The sequence below is a fragment of the Lissotriton helveticus genome, chromosome 2_1 (assembly GCF_964261635.1).
Source record: "Lissotriton helveticus chromosome 2_1, aLisHel1.1, whole genome shotgun sequence".
Lineage (NCBI taxonomy): Eukaryota > Metazoa > Chordata > Amphibia > Caudata > Salamandridae > Lissotriton > Lissotriton helveticus.
The window spans coordinates 1,336,049,053-1,336,056,294 of NC_136059.1; the positions used below are offsets into that span (position 1 = coordinate 1,336,049,053).

The 7,242-nt window shown below is 44.8% G+C and overlaps 1 long non-coding RNA gene across 1 annotated transcript; it reads left to right on the plus strand.

The window, feature by feature from the left end:
• The first annotated feature begins 5,265 nt into the window (after positions 1-5,265).
• Positions 5,266-6,862, plus strand: LOC144819741 (uncharacterized). The gene is made up of 4 exons (XR_013607545.1): positions 5,266-5,353; positions 5,455-5,537; positions 6,030-6,116; positions 6,634-6,862. It is a non-coding gene; the product is annotated as an uncharacterized LOC144819741 (long non-coding RNA).
• The last annotated feature ends 380 nt before the right edge of the window (positions 6,863-7,242 follow it).

Sequence of the window (7,242 nt, forward strand, 5' to 3'; positions counted from 1 at the left end):
CTACAAGCTAGGGTAGAGGGTTAGAACTCTCAGGTTAGAATGTCTAGGAAAAAACAACTATTAGTGAAGATAATACAAACCTGTTGGAGGAACTCAACCTCACACCTTACTTGCACTTGGACTTCAAGGAATTGTAGGCCCTATGCAAAGTAAAGAAAATAACTGTAGGTCTGCATCCAACCAAACAAAAGCTCCAGGAGTTTCTGGCTGAGTATGCAAAAGACCACCCCTCTGAGCAGGGAGACACCCAGCCAGAGGAAGAAAGAGTGGATGAGGACGAGAACACTGAGGATCCCCCCCATCATTCCTAGGGAGGAGGGGGTCCCTGTACCCTTGACTCCAAGAGTCAGCCTCTGGGAGCCTAGGAACCACACAGGTGGACTAGGCCCCAGGGAATACATTGGGGAAAGCCCTAGTGAAGAGGACAACTTCCTAGCAAAGTTGGCCAAGAGATTAGACATAGAGACCAGACTCCTGGCTCTAGAAAAAGAAAGAAAAGAGATGTTCTTATCCCCCATCTCTGGTGGCAGCAATACCAATAACAAGGATAGAGAGCAATCTTATGATCCTAAAATCCCCAAAAGGATTGTCCCTAAAGTTGAGGAAGGTGATGACATCACCAAGTGGTACATCACCAAGTGGTTCGCAGCCTTTGAGAGCGCTTGTGATATCAGACAAATAAAGAAACCTCTCTGGGGGGCACACCTCTGGGAACTGTTCTCTGGTAATTGCAGAGACAGACTTCTGACCCTCTCTGGGCCAGATGCAGTGTACTATGACCTCATGAAGAAAACTCTGATGGAGGGCTTTGGACTCACTACTGAGGAGTATAGAATTAGGTTCAGGGGGGCTCACAAAACCCAGACGCAATCCTGGATAGATTTTGTAGACTACTCAGTAATGACACTGGGGCGTAGGTTAACTGGACACAATGTGCATGATTTTACTGGACTTTATAATTTGTTTATGAAGGAACACATTTTGAGTAATTGCACAAATGAAAAGTTGCATCAGCATTTGGTAGACCTAGGTCTAATTTCTCCCCAATAATTGGGAAAGAAGGCAGAGCACTGGGTCAAGACTAGGGTGACAAGGACAACCACTGGGAGTGACCAAAAGAAAGTGGTCACAAAACCTCCCCAGGGGAAAGGTGGTGATAATCCCCAAGATAAAAAGTCTGAGTCTTCCAAAGGGCCCCAAAAACCTGTGCAGGTGGGTGGGTCCAAACTACTCCCTATGTGCCTCAGCCCTACAGGGGAAAAACTTTGATACTAACAAGGTATTTTGTACCAACTGTAAGAAGTTGGGACATTTAACTGTAGATAAGAACTGCCCATATAACAAAGCCCCTAAGGCACCCACTTCAGCTACTCCAGGGACAGTAAATCTACAGATTGGATCAGAGGAATGTCCAGAGCAAATCTGTGAATGCACTCAAGCTAGTCTAGTCCTCTTGGGGGATATGGAGTTTGGCAGTGTAGCTGGGTGGCCACCCAACTGTAAAAAGTATTTACAATATCCCTCCATTAATGGAACTAAAGTAGAAGCCCCGAGGGATACAGGTGCCAACATCACTATGGTGAAGGAAATGCTGGTTTCCCCAGAGCAATACCTGATTGGGAAAACCTACCCAGTCACCAATGCTGACAGCATTACCACCCAATGCCCCATGGCTATGGTGACATTGTATTGGGGGAGGTTTCTGGCCTAAAACTAGTAGTGGTCTCTCCACAACTACCAGCTGACTGTCTGCTTGGAAATGATCTGGAGACCTCAGCCTGGGATGAGGTTGAGAAAGTAACCCATGCAGCCATGCTGGGTATCCCTAGACTGGTGTGTGTGCAAACCAGAGCACAGAGCAAAAATCAGGGTGAACAAGTAGGTTTGGAGCCTGAAAATATGGCCCAACCAACCAAGAGAAAAAACAAGAAGACTGGGGAACCAGCTTCTACACAGCAAACCTCTCAAGACCCCCCTCCTCAGGTAGAGGACTTGGAAACCCTGGAGGGAACTGAGCCCATGGATCTTAAGCCTTACCAGGTTGGGCTCTTAGGCCCAGGGGGACCCACTAGGGAAGAGCTGTGCCAGGGCCAGCGAGAATGCCCTACTCTTGAGAGCCTGAGGCAGCAAGCTGTTTCAGAAGCCAAGGGAGATGTCAGTGGTATCACAACCAAAAAGAGACACTGTTCCAAGGGCAGGGTGTATCACAACACCCTAGGGCTTTCAAAAAGGAAGAAAGACTGAAGGAAAAAGGGGGGAAGTCCTAGGTGAACGGACATAAAAATAATAAGGGGGAAAGCAAGTCTTGCCTCTTGTTGCCCTCACACACCCCAAGGGGTGTCATGCTTCATCATCGGGCGTTGCTCCTTGTTGGGCCGGCGCTGCAATCCCCAACGGGTCCCCCGAAGGGTCACTTTATCGGAGTTCTTTTAAGATATGCCGGATGGTGCATGTGGGTGTGTGGGGGGGGGGGTTGTGTTATGTCCTAATAAGGGTAACCAAGTGTGTGCAGAATGTTTCTAAAAGCTTGCAAGGGGTGACCTCAAAAGAAATATTGATGAGGTAACACCCTTCACAAGGTAAGAACCCATAGATAGGGTGTAATCCCAAAAGGCACCTTGTACCTCGATAGCATAAAACGGTCAACATGTTTCACGCCTTTGTTGCCGTAATGGTCATTGGCGTTTCTTCAGGACCAGGATTAAAAATGTGATGATGTGCACGCGAAGATAAAAATGAATATAAATACCCATAGTATATGTCAGGGTGGGACAATGCGCAGCTCCTGATCAAGACCTAGGACAGAAAAGAAAACAGAGTTCAGAGGATGTGCATTAGCCATGCTTAATGCTACATAGTGTGCCACAGTCGTGTGCACAACAGACCACTGAAAAAGAAGAGAGGACAGAGAACACGAGACCTGTAGGAGAGTAGTAGTCCCCTAGGTGAGCTCAGGACACTTGTGATGGCCCAGGACCGTCTGGGGGCGGGCCAGTTCGCAGGGACCCCCGAAAAGGTAAACACAATGAAATACCTCATAGCCACAATGTGCAGCGTTACCACATATGAACAACCCCTGAACAACTATAATCCCCAACAGGTCACACTCCATCGTTCTATAAGTAAGAACCAACCTTTCTCTCAATATTCTTACCTCCTCGAAGAAGGAGAATGGCTCCTATGACTAGGCTAGTTGGACGCCCGCACCTATACCAGGCTGGTAGAAAAAACACAATAGGGGTCTGCGTGTGCTAGCAGTTACACAAATATACTCGTTATGCTTGGAGCAGTAAGCTCCGTTACCTCGTCCTCAATGCCCAAGGTATACTCGCAATAGATCTCAGGTGCCTCAAACCTCGCACCTACCCCTTCCAACCGTCAGCCGATAATGCCCTAATAGCAGCGGAGAAAGGGCTAAATACAGTCAAAAGTGTGCGCGCCTGGGCGGTATCTCCTTCCTGTGCGCCCCAGAGTTCCTGTAAGGCAGTTCATACGTGCAAAAGGGCCGCAGAGCGCATGCGCGGTTGGGGAACTAAACTACTCCTCCGTGCATGGGCGTACCTTTAGGAGACGAGTTGTGTAAGCAACCTATGGCATACACTCAGATGCGGGACAGTGTTCGATTGACCAGTAAATATTGGAATCGAGTATGCCAGTGTATAAAAGGACCTCTCTCAAATTAGGTGCGCCAGAATGTAAGGCACCTCTCCATTGAAGGGCAGAGGGGCCTCTCTACTATAAGACTACCAAGGGACACAAAAGACAGGCTATAGTATAAAGGGGCTTGCCCAGTACTGGTAGCAAGTTATCTGCCAGGCATGCTCCTAATACCTGAAAAAAGTGGGGGTTATATGGATACCTCAGTCCTGTATTACTAGAGGGAGTAGAATAAAGGAGTTGGTTGTTGTCGGTGGGGGGGAGGGAGGGGGGAAAGAAGGAGGGGGAAACTTACACTGCCACCAATGGTGCATCAAACAGGTGTTCCTGGTATGTGTTCACCAAATATCTCCCTTTTTCAGTGGTATGTTGTGCACAGGACTGTGGCACACTATGTAGCATTAAGCATGGCTAATGCACATCCTCTGAACTCTGTTTTCTTTTCTGTCCTAGGTCTTGATCAGGAGCTGCGCATTGTCCCGCCCTGACATATACTATGGGTATTTATATTCATTGTTATCTTCACGTGCACATCATCACATTTTTAATCCTGGTCCTGAAAAAACGCCAATGACCATTACGGCAACAAAGGCGTGAAACATGTCGACCGTTTTATGCTATCTAGCTACATGGTGCCTTTTGGGATTACACCCTATCTATGGGTTCTTAACTTGTGAAGGGTGTTACCTCTTCAATATTTCTTTTGATGTCACCACTTGCAAGCTTTTAGAAACATTCTGCACACACTTGGTTACCCTTATTAGGACATAACACAGGGGGGGGTGTGGAGTGGTGTGGCTCACTGGTTAGAGGTGGCAGACCCGGAAGCAGAGGATGGCCCGGGACCAGGGTTCAATTCCTGACGCGGCAGGATCGTGGTCCAGGGTCAGCGGACTCGATAATTCTCGCCTCGGTGCCTACTCTAACCAGGGATCACACTCGGCAACTCTAGGCATTAGCTTGCCTCATCTCCACAACGGCCCCCCACATACGCCGGGGATGCCTGGTTTCACCTTAGAGATACCCAGTAGGGACCATCTCAGAGGGAAAGCCAGGACGGGTTCCCCAGCGGTCTACAGCGCGGAGATACCCCATGTGGGGTGATTCAGGCGCTTTACAAGACACCATTACATTACATTACATTACATTTACATAACATTACATTACACACCCACATGCACCATCCGGCATATCTTAAAAGAACTCCGACAAAGTGACCCTTGGGGATTGCAGCGCCGGCCCAACGAGGAGCAACGCCCGATGATGAAGCATGACACCCCTTGGGGTGTGTGAGGGCAACAGGAGGCAAGACTTGCTTTCCTCCTTATTATTTTTATGTCAGTTCACCCAGGACTTCCCCCCTTTTTCCTTCAGTCTTTCTTGTTTACGTTATAGATTCAGTAACACACCACTAACACTTGAGTAGTGACTACAGTCCGTTGTTTATTTTTATAAATTACCTACGGTCGCAGTCCTTTGGCTCTGTTCACCATCAGTGTGATCGACATTTGAACCCACCTATGAGTTCCACTTCCAACTCAGCTGAAATCATTCAAACATTACTTAGATCACAAGGTTCTGGACCATAAAGTATAAATAACGAGCCTAAGCGCCACTCGGTGCATACGTTCCCGAAAGCCACAGAACCCCGTGCCTCGCTCCCAGATTTTTCAGATTCATCAAAAAGTTTATCCTGGTAAGTACTGAAACTGCATTTCAACTTATTTCAGTGAACTTGCAGTCTGCGATTGCAGAGTCGCTTGTAAAATGATGACTCATTACTATTTTTTGTTGCAGTAACGTGATGACATTAGGAAGATCTTCGTATCAAGAAGGCTCCCTATTTTATTACCATTCGTGAAAAAATTAAAACTCACGAGGTATGGTCAAATGCCTTTGTAGCATTTTGAAAGATATTTTAAATCCGTAAAAACAGGATACAGTTTTATGACCTGCTTGTTTCCATTTATTGTCGGTAGGTCTCGAAATACGATCTGGGGAGCGAGTGCCTAAATATAACAGATTGGATCTGGTATTTACTTAAATAATTCTTCTAAGTCAGAGAGTTACTGTCCCCATTTGACTATATTTAAATACTTATACCTACACTGCGTATCTTGTTTTTAGGACACCGATTAGCTTTGAACTGCACATAGATCAGCGCCAGCAATATAAGGCACGAGGATAATTATACCATCTTTTCATATAGAAGTAAAAGCACTACTGCCGTGAACCTGGATCAGTGTGATTTAAGGTCTTATGGTCTTCATAATTGCAACTTTTACCATCAATAAGACCCTTAACATGTAATGCTTGGTTTATAATGATAAAATTGTGGCGCATAATAATAAAATTGTGGCGCTTTGTTTCAGCTCTTTATCCTGTCCTTCTCTTCATCAATACAAGATATCACTCTTCTATTGGTGACTATTCCACTTCAAGGTGCCTCGTCAGAGTGTGTAAGTATGGTAGCTGAAAACAGCTGAAAATAGTGGAGATTCAAATAGCCATCGATAAGATAAATAATCTAAGTGTCACCTCGTTGCTGAGTTTTCAAAGTAATTCTTGATATCTTTGCGACCTATTGGATCCAATATGGACGATATAAAACAATACCATGGCTCTCTGTTCTAACCCAATTGTACAACATGTCCATCATTATTTATTTTATTATCATATAGAGAAACATTGGGTTATTACGCTGTCAATACTTTACCGTGCTCTGGTTTTCCACCTTCCCCTTACCTTGCAACTGAGTCTCTGTCCTGTGAAATGCACAAAGAAATGAAAGCCCTTTCTTAGGGCAGAGTTGAGAAATGTAAACTTGGTTAGAAAGAAGAAGTTGCCATGATATTGTAGGTTGAATATATTAATGTTTCTCATCTTCTATGAGATTGTATATGAACTTATTTGTGAATTTAAAATATTTTATATTTTGTTTAGTTTGTTTCTCTTTTTTTCTTTCCTAATGTTTAGGATACACGTGGCTACTCCAGAAGAAGGCGCTGGTCGCCGAAACGCGCGTAGAGAATTAATCTTTTATGCCACTTTTTAAATGTAATTTTATATTTTTTATTGTGTATTGACTGTTTATTGTGGATTTATTATTTACCACTTAATGAAAAATATTGTCTCTTAATTTTATGATTTGTATTATGTATTTTTTGCGATTGATTCTTTTAACATGGTCAGTAATAAAAACTGAATTTATACCTACTTATATTACTTCTTCTTATATATTTATTTCATTAAAACAAAAAAAGTTTTTGGTTTAAGTGCCTTGGTTGTTACCTCTCATGTTGATAACTTGGAGCATAGACACTGGACCGTTAACTGGCTCTTAGGTCCCCCCTCCTTTTCTTTTTTGACAGAATAGTAGCACGGCGGCTCAGCCGAGGGATCTTTTTCTATCCCTTCTGTTTTCAATTTCCTTTCCTTTCACTCACGAGGCTCTAATATCCCGTTTATTAGGGAGATATTTGGTGAACACATACCAGGAACACCTGTTTGATGCACCATTGGTGGCAGTGTATGTTTTCCCCCCATCTTTCGCCTCCTACCCCCCCCCACCGACAACAACCAACT